Source organism: Procambarus clarkii, chromosome 70, assembly GCF_040958095.1.
Source record: "Procambarus clarkii isolate CNS0578487 chromosome 70, FALCON_Pclarkii_2.0, whole genome shotgun sequence".
Lineage (NCBI taxonomy): Eukaryota > Metazoa > Arthropoda > Malacostraca > Decapoda > Cambaridae > Procambarus > Procambarus clarkii.
Genome location: NC_091219.1, coordinates 26,565,503 through 26,591,550, shown reverse-complemented (window position 1 = coordinate 26,591,550; position 26,048 = coordinate 26,565,503). Strand labels below are relative to the sequence as shown.

General features: G+C 47.2%; 1 long non-coding RNA gene across 1 annotated transcript in view; it reads right to left on the bottom strand.

Annotated features, from left to right (window-relative positions):
• The window catches only part of LOC123744863 (uncharacterized), an 89,391-nt gene that overhangs the window by 3,780 nt on the left and 59,563 nt on the right, over positions 1-26,048 (bottom strand). The window lies entirely within an intron of this gene.

The window sequence follows — 26,048 nt, the reverse complement described above, 5'->3', positions numbered from 1 at the left end:
TGTCACCTCTGTGTCTTTTCTATTCCAGTGACTTCTTTAGTCTTTTCCCGTAACTCGTACCTCTCAGTTCACAGACTAGTCTGGTGGAATCACTCTGAACTTTCTCCATCTTCTTTTTTTGCGTTTAGTGGGATATGGGCTCCCAGCTGGTGCTGCATGTTCCATAACTTTCTGACATACGTTGATATACAGGACTCTGAACGACTTGTTATTCGGATACCTAAAGACAGTTCTCATGTTGGCCAACCTTGCATATACTATAAATTGTATCAGATGATGTGGATATCGATAGAGATATTCGGTGTGATATCTTCCTTCAGGTGCGGTTATCTGTCATGCTTCCGTACATGGTATCTCGTGGCCGGCCTTCTCACCCCGGGGGAGCCGGTCGGCCGAGCGGACAGCACACTGGACTTGTGATCCTGTGGTCCCGGGTTCGATCCCGGGCGCCGGAGAGAAACAATGGGCAGAGTTTCTTTCACCCTATGCCCCTGTTACCTAGCAGTAAAATAGGTACCTGGGTGTTAGTCAGCTGTCACGGGCTGTTTCCTGAGGGTGGAGGCCTGGTCGAGGACTGGGCCGCGGGGACACTAAAGCCCCGAAAACATCTCAAGATAACCCCACCACCCACCTCCACTTGTCTCACTTCAACTCTTAGTATTCACAAGATGCTTTCAGTCTCCAAAATTGCACTTTATTGTTTCTGATGGTTCAAAAATTGCGAGGGAGTCTATAACCTCTCTGGGAGATCATTCACAGCGTGCTTTCAAGCGCAGGTTAGACATATATAGACGGTTACGGGCGGACTTAAATAAGTGCTTCCACGTAAGGACCAATAGGCCTGTTGCAATTTATTATTGTTACATCATTAAAACTATAGCTCAGTCGATTAAGGCCGTGTCTGGGATGCTCCCGGACGCAGGTTCGAATCCTCGTCACGGCCCTTGTGGATTTGTTTATTATTCTTGTGTTCTTATACAAATGATGGGCAAGATACGGCTGAATACAGACTCCCGCTGGCAAGGTGTATACGACCCTCACTTTCCCGTCGCTTAGGTACTCCCAGGTCCACCGGGGCACCATTCTTGTTCCTCCTGCCTGTTTCTCCAGCGTATGCACTAGTCCCTCTCCATCTATGGGGGGGGGGGAGGCTTGAGAACCTTCCGATACTCAAGGTATGAACAAATCCACAAAGGCCGTGACGAGGATTCGAACCTGCGTCCGGGAGCATCCCAGACACTGCCTTAATCGACTGAGCTACGACAGGGTTAAAAGGAGTTGAAACCGAAGTTCTACTGAACTTACTGGATCCCGTAGCCTCTCCAGTCAGCCCTTGTGGATTTGTTCATTTGATGCATCACGTTAGTGTGATCTCTGTGTGTGACTCAAGGTATGCTCAGCCTTCCTTGTCCTACAGGACTTCTGCCGGGCGGTCACAACGTTTTATCGCTGATGTGAAGATAAGCTCATCGTCCCTGTGTTTACTAGAGGTATTTTTAACTATCGATGTTCGCTTCCTGAAGCAGGACAGGGGGAGGTTGGGCCACTTTTCCTTATAACTCATGCTCACCTAGCAGCAAGTTAGGGAACCTGGCAGTTAGGTAGCTGGTTCTTTGTTGCTTCCTGAGGATGGTCAGTAATTGGAGTAATTAGACCTCGATAAGTCTAACAGGCTTAATGTCCTCGAAAAGTGGAAACCAACGGGAGCCGGTCGGCCGAGCGCACAGTACGCTGGACTTGTGATCCTGTGGTCCTGGGTTCGATCCCAGGCGCCGGCGAGAAACAAGGGGCAGAGTTTCTTTCCACCCTATGCCCCTGTTACCTAGCAGTAAAATAGGTACCTGGGTGTTAGTCAGCTGTCACGGGCTGCTTCCTGAGGGTGGAGGCCTGGTCGAGGACCGGGCCGCGGGGACACTAAAAAGCCCCGAAATCATCTCAAGATAACCTCAAGATAACCATTCTTGCTCGTGAGGCTGTGGATGCTGGTGACCTCCACACAGGCTTGAGACCCAGACAAGCACGCCAATTAGCTAAGGATTAGACGCTTAACCAAATTAAGAGAGCGTGTGCGCACGCTCACTTCACCTACTTGACATCACTCAGGTGAAATATAAGAAGCGCCTCCACTGAACACCTTTAAGGGAATTGGAAACCTGCTGGGTGGATACGCATTAAAACTATAGTCTTGACCTTTGACCTTGATTTGTTTATAGTCTTGACCTTTGGCCTAGGTTACAGTATACCAGCAGGAAGGTCAACCAATCAGAGGCCACAGTAACCTGGAGACAACACCCTTACAGCTGACCTTAAACTTTGCATCTAAATCTGAAATGTTCTTGGGGGTGAAAAGTGAATGTTTATGGTTTAAATTAAATACATCTTCTAAATCTAAATTATATAGAATAAAATTATTATAATCACCTTTCATGGGGTTAATAGGACTATGATACACAAAATTACAGGAAGTTATGTACCAAAATTTAACTATAAATCAACAAACCATTATGAAAAAAGTATTTGAATTTGAATGAATGTTGATATAGATATATTTAACCATATATTAGAGTATTTCTTTCACATTCCCGCTACGGTACTCTTCTTGAGCTGACCCCAGCGTCTTAGCTCGCGTATGTAATTATCCAACCACACAATTTGACTGTTACAGAAAATACCTTACAAAGACGACCTAATTCACTTTGCCCCCTGACCCCGATGATTGGACGAAAGGTGGCGGAGTGATCGGAAGGTTTCTCACGACAGGAAGAAGTTCCCAGTGAGATTAAACTTCCTGGAGGCAGTGATCGGAAGCTTGCTGAGGGCAGTTGGGATGCAGACGATGAGTCACAATAACGTGGCAGAAGATATGATGACCAAACCATCACGACCTTCATCACTTGGAGATTACACGACCTCATAATGGTCCACGACGGACCGAAACGTCGTCGTTTCTTTCACTCTCCGATACGTTGCTACGTCGTCCGTTGGGCCAACAGATCCTCGAAGACCAGCGCCAATACTCTCAGGTTCCTGTCACACCCTTACGACCAAACACGGTATTAGGGAACGTATAGACCAATTACGGAAATTACAGAGCCGAGACACTGCTAGTCCGGAACACGTTCTTAGGCCGATCATTCCCCACGATGCAACCCACAACTTCTATTGTGAGCGGACGGCGCCGCGGGGTCATCTCAAAGCCGCTAAAGAGAGTTGTGCATGAATCTGACATTACCAACGTCCCTAGATTCCAAAGTTTGAAGGACAACGATATACACACTTTAGTAGGACAGGAAGAGGAGTGGTTATGGGGGTGGGAAGAGCTGACTTGAAGGGACAGAGGGAAATCTCAGAGGCTTGAGTTGATTAGTGTGTCCCCCCCCCCATATTGAGCTCCACCTTGGTTGGTGTCTGGAGGAGGGGATAAAGTGTGAGGCGAGGCCGTGGTACAGGGTATTCCCTCCCTGGCGAGGTCGTTGGTCATACACATCAGGTCATATCATATATACCCCGCCCTCCTCGCCATGAACGGTGCCTCGCCCTGATATAAAATGCGCCCATCCTAAGGGAGGAAATTGGGATAAAACAAAGTATCCGCCCCCAGGCTGCGAGAAGCGTTTCCCGCGCCTTCATGACAGGAAATGCACAGAGAGAGAGAGAGAGAGAGGAGACAGAGAGAGTCTCTGGCATTGACACGCGTGTTTAAAAAAGCAAGAGTCCTGCAAGCCCTCATTACAAACAGTGACTCCCACACACACAAACAACACGGACTGCTTCACGTCAGCAACTGGCCTCCCCCGTGACACAAACCACACCATCAAGTGGAATTTGCTCATTGTCAGAGTCCCATTTTACGAACCCCGGTTCGATTCCCGGCCGAGGGAGAAAGAAATGGGCAGAGTTTCTTTCTCTTTGTGTCTGTGATTACCTAGCAGTAAATAGGTACCTGGGAGTTAGACAGCTGCTACAGAGCTGCTTCCTGGGTGTGTGTGTGTGTGTGGAAAAAAACAGTTGATTGACAGTTGAGAGGCGGGTCGAAAGAGCAAAGCTCAACCCCCGCAAGCACAACTAGGTGAATATAACTAGGTGAATACACACTTGCACTCATATAAATAAGTGGAAATTATAACCTACATGACTGGAGCCGTCAAATTTAATAAGTGGAGAGCAAGAGGCTTCGAGCCTGATAACAGGAGTGGGAAGAGGGAGAGGGAGAGGGAGAGGGGGGAAGGAGAGGGGGAGGGGGGAGGGGAGAGGGGGGAGCAAGAGTCGTAAAGAGATGATGGTAGGGGGAGGAGGGGGGGGTTAAGAGGTCCGTCCGAGCGTGTTAAGTGAGAGGTTAAGAGGAGTTCAGGAAGGATCTTCAATGAGGTGCCAGTTAAGTGGTCTAACCACTTAGCCCACTAGTCTAAGACGGCGGGGACCCGCTGGTGGAAGATGGTGGCCCGGATGGACATCCCACACCTGTCTTACCTACCTGTCCTCACCTGACATGTCACCTACAATAAGTGCCGGACAAACCCCGGTGGTAATGGCTATGGGGCCTGCGGGATGTTGCAAACAACAGTCTGTTGGACCAAGTGATCACGTTAGTCGTGGCCCCAGGCCGGGCTTGGGCAGTAGATACACCTGTGTACAAAAAAAGTCCTACAGTAGGTACCTGTAGAACCCACTTCAGGTATATTCAAGGTATTATTTATCATTCTTGGGTCTCGTATTTATGTCTGGTCTATGTATATCTGAGCCTCTTTGTACCCGTGACGTCACTAGGCTTTTGGCCAGTCACAAAACTGCTACCCGTGACGTCACTAGGCTTTTGGCCAGTCACAAAACTGCTATCCGTGACGTCACTAGGCTTTTGGCCAGTCACAAAACTGCTACCCGTGACGTCACTAGGCTTTTGGCCAGTCACAAAGCTCTCCTATCGCGGAATCGGCCAATAAACAAGTCCTCAAGGCCAATAAACAAGTACCGATGACGTAACTAGATTTTTGGCCAGTCACAAAGCTAACCTTTCGGGGAGTCAGCCAATAAAAAAATCAGCAGCTGTGACGTCACCAGACTGGTGAGCATCTCTAAGAGAACGCATTGATGACGTCACTCATCCCCCCAAAATGGCGTCGGCAGGAAAGGCCTTATGGAGGTCCCACACACTTCCCATGAGCGAGTCTCCTGTGAATTTGTAATCACCTATTACGTTACTGTCCAGATCCAACTGCGCTTAACCTGACTGATCGAACAACGCACGCGCACATTCACTCCGCCACAGCGAATGACATGACGTCACCAATACTAGCGAGCCGGAGTGACGTCATGTGACGTCACAAACGCGTCATCAGTCACCTGGAATATGTGCCCAATAGCAAGTATCAGAAGTTGTGTTTACGTGTAGCTCGCGACTGTCCTAGCAACTGTTAGCCCCCCCCCTCCCCCCAACAGTTGCTAATACACTGTTGCAACTGTTGGAACCCCAACAACAGGGGGGGGGGGGGGGCAGTGGCCACACAAAGTTAATTACTGACGGGTAAGTACCCATCAGAGACTACGGGTATGTGAGGCCCCTAGAGCTCTTTATGCCCCCCGTCTACTAACCTTGTTCTCCTCGTCGCGTTATAACTGAGCTAAATTTGACGATTAAATTCTTTGTCGAATCTTAGCTTTTGATGGTGTGGCTGGAGGTGGCTTCCACAACTACTTCTTTCAGTACATTTCACTTGTTGCTCGCCCGTACCGGGTACTGCCATTTCCTTACATTTTCGGCTCCATTTGTGTTTCATTTTTTTACGAAGCCTGTCGCAACGGTTGCGAAGACATGGCACAGATTTCTGTGAATGTCCTCTCCTGTAGAAGCATGTTTCGATAGATTCTCTGGATAGCCGATGATTGATTGATTGAATATATATATATATATATATATTTTGATGGGGTTGTGGCTGAGAGCTAGGTCTGGTACTTGGTCCCGCCCCGTCCGTCTTGTGGACCGCTCTGGGGGTACCTGGTGGGGTCCTTAGCCTGGTGGCCATGACTGACAGCTTCTTCCAGCTTCAGGTGTGCGCTAAAGGACAAGGTTAGGCCGGTCTGTTGCCGGCCAAACCTTGGCTGTGCACCTCACGTGCCAACAACCGGCCGAGCCTTGGCTATTGTTGCATTGTTTTGGCTGAAATTATCGTCGATGTTAGGAAGTGTGTGAAATACTAAAGGTGTTGGTAGCCTGTGAACACCACAGAGAGAGAGAGAGAGAGAGAGAGAGAGAGAGAGAGAGAGAGAGAGAGAGAGAGAGAGAGAGAGAGAGAGAGAGAGAGAGAGAGAGAGAGAGAGAGAGACAGAGAGAGAGAGAGAGACAGAAACAGAGAGAGAGACAGAGACAGAGACTCAACATAGCTGGCAACAAAGAACAGTTCATTAGGTAAACAAAACGATTACAACGGTGTCCTGAACGACGTCCGGAACCGCCCCCCTCGCCACCCTCCCAACGTCAACTCCCGCTTATTCCTACCGCTATTTTTGGCGGCCTCAACGGACAGGAAAGGGTGAAAAAAATCATAGAAAGCGGTATAATCATGACTATCACAGTGCAGGGATACGCCTGGATAGGAGAAACGGGAACGCGAAGGTGGATATACCACCTTGACCGATTTCCGGCATCGCCTGCGTCCTCCGGGGAGAGGGAAGGGGCCCCCTTGACACCGTTACGCACTTGTGCTGTGTGTGTGTGTTGCTGTGTTCACACCCTGGGAGTAAGGGGTGAACGAGTCTGCATGGGCACGATGGTGGGACATGATTCCGACCTCCCTGATTGAAGGGGTGAGTGGCCTTGTACGAATGTGATGATGGGGTGAGAGAGAGAGAGAGAGAGAGAGAGAGAGAGAGAGAGAGAGAGAGAGAGAGAGAGAGAGAGAGAGAGAGAGAGAGAGAGGCGTATATCACAAAGGGGGAGGAACAAGTGGGGGTGTTTACTGGGGGGGGGGGGTAATTGTGTCAGAGAACGGGGTCGCGGTCTCTGAAAACCTGATCTTTCTAACGAGTTTTCTTGTTTTCTAACGAGAGTGACAATTGCTCTCATGTCCTTTAGTTCATCTTCCAATGCTAGTCATGGCGTGACGGGGCTAACTGCTCACCCGTCTACAGTTACTGTCTTGTGGTTTACAAGACGGGGCGGAGACGGGGATGGGGGGGGGGGCGGAGACGGCGATGGGGGGGGGGCGGAGACAGGGAGGCGTAATCTTCTGAAGATGTATTTAATATACGAAAGTACTTAAGGAAATTTCCTGTTTCATTTTTCCTCCGTGGTCTGACATTGTCATATATATATGTGTGTGTGTGTGTGTGTGTGTGTGTGTGTGTGTGTGTGTGTGTGTGTGTGTGTGTGTGTGTGTGTGTGTGTGTGTGTGTGAAGTACAGAAAGTAAAGGAAGTACCTAAGCAAACATTAGTTGTGGGAGATTCCCAGATAAGGTATTTGGATAGAACGTTTTGTGCTAGAGATAGGGGGAACAGGTTAAGGGTTTGCTATCCCGGAGCTGGCATTGGTGATATTATAAACAACATGAATGATATTATGGCTGGTAATGGGAACAATCCCATTATTTGCATTAGCGTGGGAGGAAATGATGTTGGTCGAGTCAGGAGTGAGGAACTGATTCAGAGGTATAAAACAGCCATAGAGTTAGTTAGGAGCAAGGGAGGAATCCCGATCATATGTGGCATTCTTCCAAGAAAGGGAGTGGGAAATGAATGGATATCGAGGGCACTTGGTGTCAATTGCCGGCTGGAAAGATATTGCAAATCAAATGCAATATCTTTCATAGACAACTGGGAACACTTCTATGGAAGAAATGAAATGTATGCTCGTGATGGGGTGCATCTATCGAGAGCTGGGGTTGTTGCTGTTGCGAACTCGCTAGAAGAAGTGGTTAGAGGTGTTTGTTTGGGTTTAAACTGTTAGTAGATAGAGGTATGGGAATTGATTTGGAGGAAGGAGGTAATAAAAGTATGTGTTTGTGGGAGAAAGGAATTGGCAAAACGATCAGGGAAAGAGAAGGTCCGCAAAATAACAATTCACTTAGGGTATATTACACTAACAGTAGAAGTCTAAGAAATAAAATTAACGAATTAAATGCTCTTGTCTGCACAGAAAAAATAGATATTATTGCACTTACCGAAACGTGGATGAATGTAGAAAATAGAGAACTATTAGCTGAATATCAAATATATGGATTTAAACTATTTCACACAGATAGATATATTAGACGAGGAGGTGGAGTAGCCATATATGTTAGGGACAATTTGAAATGTAGTCTCAAAGAGGGAATCAAAACAGAGCCACACACAGAAACTATTTGGATTGAATTAAACGAAAAAGCTAATAATATTATAATAGGAGTAATATATAGGCCACCAAATTTAGACAGAATGGAAGCAAAGCATCTATGGGATGAAATATCTAGAGCATCTAGATCTAACAGTATTTATGTCATGGGTGACTTTAATTTTAGCGGAATAAACTGGTTGAACAAAACAGGGAATAGTGAAGCAGAAGATTTTCTAGAATTAATTGACGATTGCTTTCTTACGCAACACATTAAGGAACCAACACGGGAAAATAATATTTTAGATTTAGTGTTAACTAACAGGGAAACGCAAATTAATGACATCGAAATAGGGAGTGAGCTAGGGAGCAGTGATCACAAAGAAATCAGATTTAGCATAGAATGGAATAGACCAGTAGGAGAAAATTCTGTTAAAGTGCCAGATTTTCGAAAAGCTGATTTTAATAGCCTAAGAAATTTTTTGGGTCAAATTGATTGGAAAGGCTTGGGTATGGGGTGTGGGCCGGTCTTGGAGCGAGACATGAACCCAGCGATAGGTGACTTAAATGGGGATTTCGATGTGGATTCAATATATAACTTATTTAAGAATATTCTAAACAAAGCACAGGAACGTAGTATACCATACAAATTGAATAGATCGTATACTAATGACCCAAAGTGGATAACAAAGAATTTGAAGAACCTTATAGGTAAAAAGAGAGCTTGGTACAAAAGGATTAAAAATGGGGAGGTCACTTTAGAACAGGAATTCGTACAACTGGTTAGCAATGTTAAAAAAGAGATAAGGAAAGCAAAAAGAAACTATGAAGTTCGCATAGCAGGGCAAGCAAAGACAAATCCTAAAGGGTTTTTTCAGTTATATCGTACTAAGACTAGGGAAAGGATAGGTCCATTAAAAACTGAGACAGGTCAAATAACAGATAGTGATGAAGAGATGAGTAGTATTTTTAATAAATATTTTGTATCTGTATTTACTAAAGAGGAACTTAACAATATGCCTTCAGCCGAACAAGTCTATGTGGGTGGGGACGAGGACAGGTTGACGAGTTTAGCAGTTACCAGGGAGGATGTTCTTAAACAAATAGTAAAACTCAAACCAAACAAATCCCCAGGGCCGGATGAAGTGTTTGCTAGGGTGCTTAAAGAATGCAAAGAGGAGCTTTGTGACCCACTGTCAACCATATTTAATAAATCAATAGAGTCAGGCAGAGTGCCAGAGTTTTGGAAAGTTGCTAATGTGATACCAGTTTTTAAGAAAGGAGATAGATCACTTGCGTCTAACTATCGACCAATTAGCCTAACGTCTATTGTGGGAAAGTTACTCGAATCTATAATAGCAAATAAAATTCGTCTTCATCTTGAAAAACATAAATTAATAATTGAGTCGCAACATGGTTTTATAAATGGCCGTTCATGTTTAACAAATTTGTTATCTTTTTATTCTAGCATTGTTGAGGCAGTTGATAGTGGTAAGGATTGCGATGTTGTATACCTTGACTTTAGCAAAGCTTTTGATACAGTGCCACATGAAAGACTGATTAAAAAAATAGAGTCTCATGGTATTGGGGGTGCTATATTAAGCTGGATTAGGGCATGGCTATACCAAAGGAAACAGAGAGTTAGTATAAATGGAATCAAGTCAGAGTGGGAAAATGTTGTAAGTGGAGTGCCTCAAGGCTCTGTCCTGGGACCTCTGTTGTTTATAATATATATAAATGATTTAGATTCAGGTTTGAGTAGCAACATTTGCAAATTTGCCGATGATACGAAAATCGGTAGGGAAATTAATTCGGAGGAGGACTCACTATCACTTCAAGTTGATCTAGATAGGGTTTTGAAATGGTCAAAGGATTGGCAGATGCAGTTTAATGCTGATAAATGTAAAGTTCTGAGGTTAGGTAATGATGATAGAGTTACAAGATACGAGCTAGATGGTGTTGTGATTGCGAAGTCGGATTGCGAAAGGGATCTGGGAGTTATGATTAGTAAGAATTTAAAACAAAAGGATCAATGCATAAATGTTCGTAATAAGGCAAATCGAACACTTGGATTTATTAATCGCAGCGTTAGTAACAAGACACCTGGTGTGGTTCTCAAGCTATATCTTGCTCTAGTTAGGCCCCATTTAGATTATGCAGTTCAGTTTTGGTCGCCATATTATAGAATGGATATAAATTCACTTGAACGTGTCCAGCGTAGGATGACTAAGTTAATTCCCCAAATTAGAAATCTTTCATATGAAGAAAGATTAACAAAGCTTAAGTTGCATTCACTGGAAAGGCGAAGAGTTAGGGGTGACATGATAGAGGTTTACAAGTGGATGAATGGACATAACCGGGGGGATATTAATAGGGTATTAAAAGTATCAACACAGAACAGAACACGAAACAATGGATATAAATTGGATAAGTTTAGATTTAGGAAAGACTTGGGTAAATACTGGTTCAGTAACAGGGTTGTTGATTTGTGGAACCAATTGCCGCGTAACATTGTGGAGGTGGGGTCCCTCGATTGTTTCAAGCACGGGTTGGACAAGTATATGAGTGGGATTGGGTGGTTATAGAATAGGAGCTGCCTCGTATGGGCCAATAGGCCTTCTGCAGTTACCTTTGTTCTTATGTTCTTATGTTCTTATGTGTGTGTGTGTGTGTGTGTGTGTGTGTGTGTGTGTTATAAACCTTGACATAGATATTCAGGGAACACGATAAAGGTTTACTGACTGGAAGAAGCACTTAAGTTTACAATTCAGAAAAGTTAGCGCGTCAACTCAAGATGCTTCAAAGTGTGTCAAGAGGTTTCCGAGAGACTCGAGATGTTTCCGAGTGCGTCAGGAGGCCCCGAGAGTGTGTGTCAATAGCGTAAAAGTGTGTCTTGGGATGCACTTTGTTAGTCAGCATCCGGACGCCGCTGTGGGGAGCGGCCCCAAGAGGAGACCTAATTTGGACGTTGAGCAATTACGCGATCGTTAGTGGTTTTGGTACAGTTTGCGTTCAATTCGTGACATTTAATGGTAACGGTTTGTTGACCCGTTAGCAACCACAACAACAACCCATTTGGGAAGGACAACAGCTCACTGAATCAGCAGAGAACCTTGGCCGCGCGACCACCACAAAGGAGAGACACTGGCGAAGGGTCCCGTCGGAAACGAAGCGTAACGACCCCTCGGAAGTGCTCCTGGTTAGCGGGACCAGCCTCTTAATAACGGGCTGGGAGGAGGAGAAGGAGAAACTGAACCAGGAAGTTTGTAACCCAAAGGCAATATGTGGACTACCCGTTGGTCTACGAGAGTGATGGAAGGCTCAGTACAGGGGCTTAATGGCTCGTAGCAGGACTACGACAATGGAAGGAGAGAAAGGAGGCCTCGTACGCCTGCCCTCTGGGGCATTGTGGCGCGCAACTCGAAGACAGAAAAACTTTACATTGTTTCTAGGAAAGGTTGTTGACCAGCGCTTACTCCAGCGTGGTATTCCCTCTACGTGACGAGAGACAGTCACGGGTCGTGTGTGGGGGTGACTCACTGTATTGTCACTGCACCTGTCCATACACGAGTCACTGACTTCGCGTGCCACAGCACTGTAGACGGCGATTCTTCAGACACTATTTTCTGGTTATTTGGCCACTGTAGCGTCTCGGAGATCGCGAGATGTCCTCGTATTGTGACCCTTGAGTTCTTGAGTTATTGCGAGCACAGGTTTTGCAACGCTTGGCCGTAGGGTTTCTTATCACATCTCTTTATTTCTTTGTGCTTTCGCATTTGCAGGAAATGTGGTGGTTGATTCACTTACTGTAATTCCTCGAGCTCTCGAAGTGGCTTTCTTGAGTTCGGTATATATTATAGATCTCTTTTTAGGGGACTTTATTAAGTTCTTCACTGTCTGAGATCCCCTTCTAGTGGGGCTCTTCACTGTCTGAGATCCCCTTCAAGTTAGTGGAACTCTTCACTGTCTGAGATCCCCTTCAAGTTAGCGGAACTCTTCACTGTCTGAGATCCCCTTCAAGTTAGCGGAACTCTTCACTGTCTGAGATCCCCTTCAAGTTAGTGGAACTCTTCACTGTCTGAGATCCCCTTCAAGTTAGCGGAACTCTTCACTGTCTGAGATCCCCTTCAAGTTAGCGGAACTCTTCACTGTCTGAGATCCCCTTCAAGTTAGCGGAACTCTTCACTGTCTCAGATCCCCTTCAAGTTAGTGGAACTCTTCACTGTCTGAGATCCCCTTCAAGTTAGCGGAACTCTTCACTGACTGAGATCCCCTTCAAGTTAGCGGAACTCTTCACTGTCTCAGATCCCCTTCAAGTTAGCGGAACTCTTCACTGACTGAGATCCCCTTCAAGTTAGCGGAACTCTTCACTGACTGAGATCCCCTTCAAGTTAGCGGAACTCTTCACTGTCTGAGATCCCCTTCAAGTTAGCGGAACTCTTCACTGTCTGAGATCCCCTTCAAGTTAGCGGAACTCTTCACTGTCTCAGATCCCCTTCAAGTTAGCGGAACTCTTCACTGTCTGAGATCCCCTTCAAGTTAGCGGAACTCTTCACTGTCTGAGATCCCCTTCAAGTTAGCGGAACTCTTCACTGTCTGAGATCCCCTTCAAGTTAGCGGAACTCTTCACTGTCTCAGATCCCCTTCATGTTAGTGGAACTCTTCACTGTCTGAGATCCCCTTCAAGTTAGCGGAACTCTTCACTGTCTGAGATCCCCTTCATGTTAGCGGAACTCTTCACTGTCTCAGATCCCCTTCATGTTAGTGGAACTCTTCACTGTCTCAGATCCCCTTCAAGTTAGCGGAACTCTTCACTGTCTGAGATCCCCTTCAAGTTAGTGGAGTTTCTTAATTGTCTCTTGCAGCTCTTTCCTTCTTTTTTTATATCAGACGCTTTTGCTATTGAAGTTTTATGGTTTTATGTTATTGTGGCTTGGTTTGTACTCACCTAATTGTGCTCGCTGGGATATAGCTTCGGCTCTTTGGTCTCGCCTCTTAACCGTTAATCAACTGGTATACAGATTCCTGAACCTATTGGGCTCTATCGTGTCTCCATCGCATGGCATGATACAGTATGGAGTTTGATAGATTATATAGAGTCCACCACATCACTGCCTAATGCATTCCATTTACTAACTACTCTGACACTGAAAAAGTTCTTTCTAATGTTTCTGTGGCTCATTTGGGTACTCATCTTCCACCTGTGTCCCTTGTACGTGTACCACCCGTGTTAAATAATCTGTGTTTGTCTACCCTATGAATTCCCCTGAGAATTTTGTAGGTAGTGATCATGTCTTTCCTAACTCTTCTCTCAGCGACGTGAGGTTTAGTTCCAGTTGTCTTTCTTCGTAGCTCATACCCCTCAGCTCGGGTACCAGTCTAGTGGCATATCTTTGAACCTTCTCAAAGATATGCCTCAAGATATATGCCTATAAGATATGATATTCTCAAACTTTCTCTTCTTGTGCTTGACTAGATATGAATTCCACGCTGGAGCTGCATACTCCAAAACTGGTCTGATATATGTGGCATACAAGGTTATAAGTGATTCTTATACATTTCTAAAGAGAATTCTCTTGTTCTCGTGACTGCTGGAGTTATGTGAAGTAGAGTAATGTCCCCTTCTCAAGACAGCACCAGGCGTGTGATCACCTTCCTCACACACCTCATGCCTCTGTTCACCCAGTAGCAAGTAGAGAGACAAGGACCCAAGGTAGCATAAGAACTATAAACCCCCATAGATGACAACAATAGTGGAGCCACACACGTCCTGTAGGCCATCTTGTTTTTCCCCATTTCATTTACAAAATGCAGTCAGCTTATGCAACAAACTTTCAACCGTTTGGGAAAACAAAAGCACACAGAGATATCGTCCGGAAGTGGGCAGTGTGAGTCAGGCAGGAGGTCGGAGGCTCTCGGCCCGTCTTGACCCCGTTCTCAAGAAATTTCCCTCTCTCGAAATTTCAGTGTCGGAGGAGTTGGTGAAGAGTCTTTAATACTCGACGAACACATTGTACAGTGTCCCTGGGGCTACAGTGTCCCCCTGGGGCTACAGTGTCCCCCTGGGGCTACAGTGTCCCCCTGGGGCTACAGTGTCCCCCTGGGGCTACAGTGTCCCCCTGGGGCTACAGTGTCCCCCTGGGGCTACAGTGTCCCCCTGGGGCTACAGTGTCCCCCTGGGGCTACAGTGTCCCCCTGGGGCTACAGTGTCACTCTACAGTTCGCACAGTACACGCGGTCAGGACGACATCTAAGGCGATACACGATTTAAACCTGGATAGTAACCCAACCCTGGATACTAAATCTGGATAAACATTCCCCCTGAACACCACTGTGAAGACCCCAGCAAGACGTGACAGACAAAGACGATTAAGAAGCCAGCAAGTAGTTCACGTGATGTAGGGAAGGCCGGGCGATAAGGAGAGGACAGCACGTCAGCGAGGACCCGCACGCCACGCTCACACTCTCACTGAGAGAGAGAGAGAGAGAGAGAGAGAGAGAGAGAGAGAGAGAGAGAGAGAGAGAGAGAGAGAGAGAGAGAGAGAGAGAGAGAGAGAGAGAGAGAGAGAGAGGGAGAGAGAGAGAGAGAAACGGACAGAGAGGGACAGAGTACCACATCCAGATCGAGAGACAGTTAAACTCTAAAAGCAGCTGCTGTCACTATCATTATTATAAAAAAAATAATCGCTGTATGACGAAATGTCAATCGTAATACAGCATCAGTAGAGTCTACGTGATAAAAACTATCTCGTGCAGCGGATGATGCGATAAATGTGTGTTTACACTTGATCTCTCTCGCCTCTCTGTCCCTTTCCCGGCTGACAACTGACTTGCCGCCACATCTGAGAATATCTTCCCCATCCTACACCTGGAAGGTTACAACACTGCAGGTCTCGTGTGCTGTAAGGTCATAGCCCTGACAGGTCTGGTCACAACAAAAGAACACCTTTTGTTGTTAGACATTTAAACAATGCTAAATGTCTGCTACTTCCGTGTACTTCTGTGACCAGCTTGACAGTCCGCTAGGCGCGGTGAGGAGAGAGGGGGATGTGTGAGGGGGGAGATAGGGGGGCGGTCGTGAGAGAGAGAGGGGGAGAAAGGGTGGGGGTGCTGAAGCTCCTACCACGACCTACTGACGCCTGACCCCTCCACACACCTCCCCCCATCCTTCCCCCACACCCCCACCACCCACCAGACGCCAAATATCCTCTGACCATTGTATTGATTACTTTACCCCCCAACTCCACCCCCTCTGCACCCCTTTAATGCTGCAAAACTTGATGGGGAGGGGGTTGGGGGGGGCTTGTAGGAGGAAGGGGGAGGGGGTGTGTGGAAAATTGGGGGTTAGATCAAACAGACGTGGATGTACTGTGGACGATAATAACAAGGGTGTATAGATCTATATATAAACACCTGAAGCAGCCTAGTCTACCCCTTATTATATATTGATATAAGGCTTCTTAATCCTATATGTCTTCAGCACCACACTACAGCAACTGAATGTTCTAAATAGAGAAACTTTAATATAAAAGAAAAAAAATACAGTCAACACAGAAAGAAGTCAACATAACGTAGTGTATGAATATTAAGACCTTGTAACCAACATCTACTGTAGAAACCACAGGCTTTACACACCTGTTAAGTTGGCTAATAAACAACATTCTTTATTTATCAGTAGAATTCATAACATTTAAGTAAGAAAAAAAAATTTTTTGTTAGTAAAACTGGAATGAACTAAAAGGAGAATAGAAACTATTCAATAAATTGCAAATAATGTCACAATATGAAATTTGAAGTGACGACACAGGAATTTAGCTGCGTGTGAATGACATACATAGCACGCAAGGCCAAAGACCAACCTGGCATAATGTACTCCAATGCTCCCAAGCCAGATACGAATATGATTAGAATTATGAGTACACTTTGGACCCTGCAAGCACATCTAGGTGAGTATATCTAGGTGAGCGCATTTAACACACACACACACACACACACACACACACACACACACACACACACACTCAACAAGACCGTCAGTAGTTTCAAAGCGTTATATGACAAAGAGTGCTGGGAAGACGTGATACCACGAGCGTAGCTCTCATCCTGTAACTACACTTAGGTAATTACACACACACCCACATACACACACGTGGTACTCTCACAAGGGGACACAGGTGGAAACTGAGTACCTGTGGTGGAGTCAGATTCCATACATAATTTCAAATGTAGGTATCATAGAGCCCAATAGGTTCTGCAACCTGTACACCCGTTGACTGACAGTTGAGAGGCGGGACCAAAGAGCCGAAGCTCATCTCCAAAAAGCACAAGCAAATGAGCACCCCCCCCCCCAACAAGATAAAGAGCTGCCTGATCAACCAGCCTGTTCTCCTAAGTTTCCCCAACGTCAAGAAACTGTCGTACTAAAAAGTGCACTTATCCTAACCTACCAGAGGACCCAAAACAGAAAACGGGACAGTATGTCAATTTCTCGAACCATTTGCTAGTATGACAATTTTTTGGCCTTAGGTAGACTATACGTCAAAATGCGACGTGCTATTTGTAGGACGGGTTGCGTCAACAACATTGCTTCTTTAAATACGACAATGGCCACCATGCCTACAGACCTGGCCCAGCTGTGTTTACACCCCATTCACTGTCGTCATGGCTTACAATCACTCACTGAATGATTGTGTTTACATCCGCAACACCCACACGCTATTCTACCTCCCCCCCCCCCTTAGTATTGAAACACTGCTAGTGTCCTCTCTTCATGCACCCCCCCCCCCTTCTCACACACACACACACACACTCACATACATACACACACACACACACACACAGTGGCAGTGATGTGGTGGAGGCTGACTCCATACACAGTTTCAAATGTAGATATGATAGAGCCCAGTAGGCTCAGGAACCTGTACACCAGTTGATTGACAATTGAGAGGCGGGACCAAAGAGCCAAAGCTCAACCCCCGCAAGCACAAATAGGTGAGTACACACACACACACACACACACACACACACACACACACACACACACACACACACACACACACACAACCATTCCAACTACAAAAACAGATCTACCACCACCTGGAATCAAGTTTGCTTTCAAGTTTTCTGTCAAGTTTTCTTGATATAATAAAAACAAGAATAATAATCCCAGCACATAATAAGGGTAACACAGTTGACCTGAACAATTAACAGACCAATTGTCACATTTTTCAAACAAATTTGAAAAGATTATATACAAACATCTGTACTCCGACCTTATAAAGTTCAACACAGTAAAATATAGTCAGTTTGGCCTCAGATTACAATTATCAATAATGACAAAATGACGATAATTTTTTTTTCCTCCCAACTGGCCTCTTCATTGTCCTGAGAAAAGCCTTTGATAAATCCAGAACTTCAATCTTTAACTTCATCACTACGGAATTCAAGGCTTTACACTGAAATATATCAGATCGTATCTCAAGTTCTGAGGCTACTAACTAAGCTTCGACCCACTATTAAGAGTCACACCTCTAATGTTTCTATTCAAATGCACAAAGCATTGAGAATTTTCCCACCGATACATCAATACATCACTGATACAGTATTGACTATGGATACAACACTAATACATCACGTTAATGTGATGTGCATTTGAATGAAAGTTTTAGAGGTAGGACTCCCGGACTACGACTTAGAGGGCATGAGGCAATGTGTGAAACCTAAGTTAGGCTTCAGAATCCCCCCCTCAGAGGATTCACTTGAATCCTCATTGCTTTCTGACCATGTCGTGGTGTAGTGGGCTAAGGCGTGTGCTTGGGAGTCCCCAGAGTACAGGTTCGAACCCTGCTCATAGCTCCTAATGATTTTCTTCGCTGTAAAAACGTCCCAAATATTAAATAACACATAATTCCAGGTACCACTCGTCCTTTCATTATATAATTCACAATATATATTGAATTTGGCATAAACCATCATTGCCACACTTGCCTAGTTGTGCTTGCGGTGGATGAGCTACGGCTCTTGGGTCCCGCCTCTTAGCCTTTGTTAGCCAACCAATGTATAGCGTCCTGCAGTCTTTCACACCAGCAAAGATTTACGAAACCGGTTTATCTTGCCTCAGTCATAGCGGCGTATAGGCTGTGTTTATTTCAGTAGTTTACGAACTAGGAAACCCTGAGAGGTCATTCTCGAACCCAAAGTTATTGTTGTAGACAACCTTCCGATGTCTTAAAACTTCTTTAAGCTTAAACTAAGCCGAAATGATTGAGGAAAGATGTACCGGTTTCGTAAGGGAACACTTGACGAGTGTTTGATGACTCCTGACCTGGCAGGTGTCCAGTGCTCCAAGATTGATGAAGATTATAAAGCCACCCAAGAGGTGGCACGGGCATGAATAACCCGTAAAGCGTTTTAAGAAATGTGTCGTATTTTCATACCTGTAGGAAAGAATTTGAGTCGTCCCGGGAATCGCCGGGTATCTATCGAGCTTCCCCGTAGACTACCGTCTGACCTTACCCCCCCCCCACCAAGATACAACCCACAACAGATGGCTTACTCCCAGGTACCCATTTTACTGCAAGGGTGAACAGGCGCTTCAGGTGTAAGAAAGTGTGTCGAAAGATCTTGATAGCTCGTGCGGCGATGGGTTTGGTCATCCGTAATCACGTCATTAGCTATCAAACCCTCGTTACCAACCATACTGCCTTACCCGTTACCATAACACACACACACACACACACACACACACACAACCATCACATCCCAGCCCCTAATCCCTCACATCCCAGCCCCTAATCCCTCACATCCCTTCTATGAGATGTGCAGTAGAGCTGGTTTAGCGGTTTCTCCTGATAATTACCTCACATCACCTCATAATTACCTCACATCACCTCATAATTTACCTCACATCACCTCATAATTTACCTCACATCACCTCATAATTTACCTCACATCACCTCATAATTTACCTCACATCACCTCATAATTACCTCACATCACCTCATAATTACCTCACATCACTTCATAATTTACCTCACATCACCTCATAATTACAGATGACCTGTACCCCTCTCTAACCTTGCATGCAGCAGGCTGTAACGCTCATCTAAGCGCGTCTTGTTAACTATAAACTTCAATCTTAGAGTTGCTGGTGTTATCCACGTTCAAGATCGTTATTGGACGATAAAATACATCTCAAAGGGATAGAGTAGATTAGGCTACTTCTACCTTCCTCTACTTCAAGTCCTCTCAAGGAGCTCACAAGTCTAGTGAGTAGATATCCGCAAATTACAGTACAAGAATCATATTTGACAGTGTAGGTAAGTATAGTGAACACATCATATAAGTGTTACACTCTTGGAGGACAAAGTGCTTGTAACTAGGGCGCCTGACAGCTGGGTGAACAGCGCTTCGGATTCATAGTCCCTGAGGTTCCGGGTTCGATCCCCGGTGGAGGCGGAGACAAATGGGCAAAATGTTTCTTTCACACCCTGATGTTACCTAGTTACCGAGCAGTAAATAGGTACCTGGGAGTTAGACAGCTGCTACGGGCTGCTTCCTGGGGGTTGGAGGCCTGGTCGAGGACCGGGCCGCGGGGACACTAAGTCCCGAAATCATCTCAAGATAACCTAAAGAAGCTAAGTATTCTATCATGTTATCACACAAACAGATTGATGTGGTACACTACTTTGGTGTTATTAAGAGCGTGCGAGACGGGATCTTTACCTCTGTTTTCCTTGGAGACTGTCGCCTGGGGAACACAGGTGACCTCCACACACCTGCTTAAGCCCTTAACTCCCCTCCCCCCTCACCTGGCTTCCTCACCTGGCCTCAAGTGCTTCCCTCCCCCCTCACACCTGACTCGCATGTGACCCAACGCATACCCCATCACACACCTGAGTCGTATTCGACTCATACGCGACTCACTCGAGAGCAGAAAGAGACTAAGTTACCCAACCCTGTTGAGATGAACATGACCTACATGATCATTTAGGCTCATCATTGTGGGCTCGATCACATATCTTGAGGTTATCTTGAGATGATTTCGGGGCTTTTTTTTTTTTAGTGTCCCCGCGGCCCGGTCCTCGACCAGGCCTCCACCCCCAGGAAGCAGCCCGTGACAGCTGACTAACACCCAGGTACCTATTTTACTGCTAGGTAACAGGGGCATTTAGGGTGAAAGAAACTTTGCCCATTTGTTTCTGCCTCGTGCGGGAAGAACTGCATATGGGACCATATGCAGTTCACACGATCCCACATATGACCTACACATATGACCTCCACCTGACATATGCCAGTTTTGGAGATAGTTAAGACTGAGTTGACAGGTTGGGTTGACAGGCCTACTGAAGCTTTCTCTATTCCTTTGTTTATATGTCATGCCTTTTATCTCCCCCCCCTCCTTTTCTATCCCCTGTATCTTCCTCTTCCCTCTCTCCCGTCTCTTCCACCGCACCTCCTGCCCCTTCCATCCTCTCCGTCCCCCTGACAGCTGTCAAATCGACACTGGCATAACTCATGAAGACTGTGTGAATATTTGTGTTAATATGGCGCGTTCCTGAGAAGGTGTAGAGGGGACGAAGGGGGTGTCACGGAGTGTCCATGGCTGCTGAAGCCGTGACACAGGTGAGCCGTGACACAGGTGGCGGGAGCCGTGACACAGGTGGGGGGGGGGAACCGTGACACAGGTGGCGGGAAGCCGCGACACAGGTGGCGGGAAGCCGTGACACAGGTGGCGGGAAGCCGTGACACAGGTGGCGGGAAGCCGTGACACAGGTGGCGGGAAGCCGTGACACAGGTGGCGGGAAGCCGTGACACAGGTGGCGGGAGCCGTGACACAGGTGGCGGGAGCCGTGACACAGGTGGCGGGAGCCGTGACACAGGTGGCGGGAAGCCGTGACACAGGTGGCGGGAAGCCGTGACACAGGTGACGGGAAGCCGTGACACAGGTGGCGGGAAGCCGTGACACAGGTGGCGGGAAGCCGTGACACAGGTGGCGGGAAGCCGTGACACAGGTGGCGGGAAGCCGTGACACAGGTGGCGGGAAGCCGTGACACAGGTGGCGGGAGCCGTGACACAGGTGGCGGGAAGCCGTGACACAGGTGGCGGGAGCCGTGACACAGGTGGCGGGAAGCCGTGACACAGGTGGCGGGAGCCGTGACACAGGTGGCGGGAGCCGTGACACAGGTGGCGGGAGCCGTGACACAGGTGGCGGGAAGCCGTGACACAGGTGACGGGAAGCCGTGACACAGGTGGCGGGAGCCGTGACACAGGTGGCGGGAGCCGTGACACAGGTGGCGGGAAGCCGTGACACAGGTGGCGGGAGCCGTGACACAGGTGGCGGGAGCCGTGACACAGGTGGCGGGAGCCGTGACACAGGTGGCGGGAAGCCGTGACACAGGTGGCGGGAAGCCGTGACACAGGTGGCGGGAAGCCGTGACACAGGTGGCGGGAAGCCGTGACACAGGTGGCGGGAAGCCGTGACACAGGTGGCGGGAAGCCGTGACACAGGTGGCGGGAAGCCGTGACACAGGTGGCGGGAAGCCGTGACACAGGTGGCGGGAAGCCGTGACACAGGTGGCGGGAAGCCGTGACACAGGTGGCGGGAAGCCGTGACACAGGTGGCGGGAAGCCGTGACACAGGTGGCGGGAAGCCGTGACACAGGTGGCGGGAAGCCGTGACACAGGTGGCGGGAAGCCGTGACACAGGTGGCGGGAAGCCGTGACACAGGTGGCGGGAAGCCGTGACACAGGTGGCGGGAAGCCGTGACACAGGTGGCGGGAAGCCGTGACACAGGTGGCGGGAAGCCGTGACACAGGTGGCGGGAAGCCGTGACACAGGTGGCGGAAGCCGTGACACAGGTGGTGGGAAGAGAGGGTCGCGTGCCACATTTAGAGGGAGGGGGGGGGTCGCTGGAGGCCAGTGCCCTCAAATATCGCTTATTGATTTCTATTTCATTCACGCTTTACCCGGAGAAAGGGGAGGGGGTGAGAGGTTTGGGGAAGGGGTGGAGTGGAAGGGGAGGGAGACGGTCCATCAGTCATTGTCACCACTCTATTGCAGCATGACTTCCTCCTCTACCCTCTCTCTCTCACCCTCTCTATCTCTCTCTATTCCTCTGGAGGCCGTACAGGCGTCAAGTCCGACACTCTGGACCAACCATTACAAGTCCACAACACAACGTCTAGTCACAACTAGCAGTACAAGGCGACGTAGATAGGATTAAGGGCATTAAATACTAGCAGAATACTACTAGCCAGCGAGCGCTTCCCGCTCCAACACGGCAGCGCTGAGGACGCCTCCAATAGTAATCCATAAGAGAGAGACAAGCAAACTCATTCATCACCTGACCTATAAAATAATTATGAACCTGTTGTTTGAGTGGTGGTACAGTACCAGGAGCCGGATAGCCGGCACGACCGGTGGTACAGTACTAGGGGGCCGGATAGCCGGCACGAACGGTGGTACAGTACTAGGGGGCCGGATAGCCGGCACGAACGGTGGTACAGTACTAGGGGGCCGGATAGCAGGCACGAACGGTGGTACAGTACTAGGAGCCGGATAGCCGGCACGAACGCTAGCACACTACCAGGGGCCGGATAACCAGCACTAATGGTTAGTTCCTACTATGATGCAACGGTCAATATTGACACCTGGAAGTGCCCTGTCAAACTCCCCCCTCCCCCTCCCACCCCTGACCTGACAGTGCCGCCAACATTCCCCTTGATCTAGACGTACCCCCTATCAAGGTCATCCTTCAACCTAACGGTCCCCCTCCCACTTCCCCCTTTCCTCAATTACCCCTTTCCCCCTTCCTCCGCCCTCCCTCTCCCTCCTCTCCCTCGTTCCGTGAAAATATTCTCAAACGCTTTCAATTAATAATAGCTCACGAATTATACATGAAATGTATAAGCTTTGTGTGGGTCACTGGGCTATGGACTCGTCTAGTAGTGCTTGCGGGGGTTAGGCTCTGGCTCTCTGGTCCCGCCTCTCAACTCTCAATCAACTGGTGTACTGGGGCCAGATTCACGCGAAGCAGTTACAGTCTCCGTGGTGTAGTGGTAAGATACAGTCTCCGTGGTGTAGTGGTAAGACACTCGCCTGGCGTTCCGCGAGCGCTATGTCATGGGTTCGTATCCTGGCCGGGGAGGATTTACTGGGCGCAATTCCTTAACTGTAGCCTCTGTTTAACGCAACAGTAAAATGTGTACTTGGATGAAAAAACGATTCTTCGCGGCAGGGGATCGTATTCCAGGGACCATAGGATTAAGGACCTGCCCGAAACGCTACGCGTACTAGTGGCTGTACAAGAATGTAACAACTCTTGTATATATCTCAAAAAAAAAAACAGTTACGCAAGTACTTACGAACCTGTACATCTTTTCTCAATCTTTGGCAGCTTTGTTTACAATTATTAAACAGTTAATGAGCTCCGAAGCACCAGGAGGCTGTTTATAACAATAACAACAGTTGATTGGCAAGTTTTCATGCTTGTAAACTGTTTAATAAATGTAACCCAAGCCGTCAAAGATTGAGGAAAGATGTACACGTTCGTAAGTGCTTGCGTAACTGCTTCGTGAATCTGGCCCCAGGTTCCTGAGTGTATGTAGGTTGCCGGTTATATTTTCTGCAACTACACTTATTATACACTAGAAGGATCACCCGGTAGTACCCGGGTCTCTTCCCTCCCTCCATCAGGAAATTTATTGTTACAAAGCACTGTAACTGATGGGAAACACAACAAATATTTCAGATTTTATTTCATGATAATCGCCTGGGGAAAGGGAAGACTGATATTTTTTAAAACATTTCACTTGGACCGAAATTGACCGATTCCCTATGACACGCCCTCACCCAACATGATTCATCATGCACAGTTGGGCCAGGCTAGGCCCCAAGCATTTGGTCTCCAACCTCAGACAGACAATTTTAATCTATTTTATAGATTATGGCTTTTATCATTTAACAGAATTGCTATTCTTTTTAGAATGATTCTGTCTCTCATTCAATGGGATATTACACACAGAAATCACAATAGCGTGATGTATCAACTGTATGATTATGTATGTATGTATGTTTGTATGACCATGTATGACCATGTCGTAGCTCAGTCGATTAAGGCATCGTCTGGGATGCTCCCGGTCGCAGGTTCGAATCCTCGTCACGGCCCTTGTGGATTTGTTCAGTGGGATATGCTTTACTATCGTCACTGGTTTGTATTTTCAGTGTCTTTTGTACATCTTCCTTATTATATATTAATAAAATAATAAAAGCTTCGGGTTGAGCCGTGTAGGGTCCAGGATTCGAGTCTTCAAGACCCCAGGGTGAACGGAATACCATATTAGCCGTCTTCCGGATGTTGGGCAATAGTGAGGCTAAACGCTGAGGGCCCCAGCAGCTGCCTTCGGGAACCAAGGTGACCATTATCTAGGAGCAGCCTCCGGTTCATCTAGGAGCAGCCTCCGGTTCATCTAGGAGCAGCTTACGGTTCATCTAGGAGCAGCCTCCGGTTCATCTAGGAGCAGCCTCCGGTTCATCTAGGAGCAGCCTCCGGTTCATCTAGGAGCAGCCTCCGGTTCATCTAGGAGCAGCCTCCGGTTCATCTGAGGGCTCTTGCTGCTAGATGAACTATTCTCCTGTCCCGTCTCTTCTTCCTCCTCTCCTGCTAACTCAATACGTGTCAATTTCTCCTCTTGGAATGAGTCCATGCAATTAGACTGGTCGGTATAGTGACGGCCACGCCTACTGTAAGGGCCAGAGTTCGAGCCCCGGTGGTTTTAAGGGTTGGGCACCGCTCTTGGACTTCGTCGTCATGCCTCAAGCAGCTTATCCACACAGCCCAGCTCCTTATCCACACAGCCCAGCTCCTTATCCACACAGCCCAGCTCCTTATCCACACTCAATGAGGGAAGGTAATTCAGAATCGGCTTCTCTCTTTCCTGTGGGAGGTTTCAAGTTCAGTCGTAAACACACCTGGAAGATTATATGGAGTTCCCCCTCAGAGTTCCTCTTTATTTAATGCTTATGCTCTTCCCATTTTCTAATGCCAGTTAAATATGGATATTGAGCTGTTTGGCCTTGAATTCAAGGTCTTTTTCATTAAAGTTGCAAAACTCTTTTTGGTAAATGTTAATGTATTCATTCCTTGCTTGATAGTTATATTCGCTTTGTTATCTTCTCTTGTATACTCCTGATTTGTTTATCTTATATTAAAATTGTCTGTTGAGTCGTGTGTTGGTAGAACGTGGTCAGGGAGTATCCAGCACATAGGTTCGAATCCTTTTCATGATTTTCCTTCCCCCATGAATTCTTCTCCTCCTTCTTCTACTGATTTTCTCATGTGTTTGGAGCTTTCTTCCTTTTGTGGGTCTGAGCAGATTCTCAGTTTGTGTTGTTGCCTGTTTTCCCTCATTTCTTGAACTGTGTTAGTGTGTATCAAGACCTATAACGTCCCCCAAAGGACGGTACAGACAAGATTGAACCCCCCCTTTAATGCCACTTTCGAGGCCGGAGTTCGAGGCGCCGTGAGCCATAGTATGGTAGTTCTACCTCCACCGTCCAGGGCTCCGGACGCTCAGGTTAAACCGAGATCGATTCTCGAGGGTGATCGATGTGTTTGCTGGAGGCAAGGTAGCAGCAGTCTCGTCACACACACACACACACACACACACACACACACACACACACACACACACACACACACACACACACACACACACACATATATAAAGTGAAGAGCGGGGCG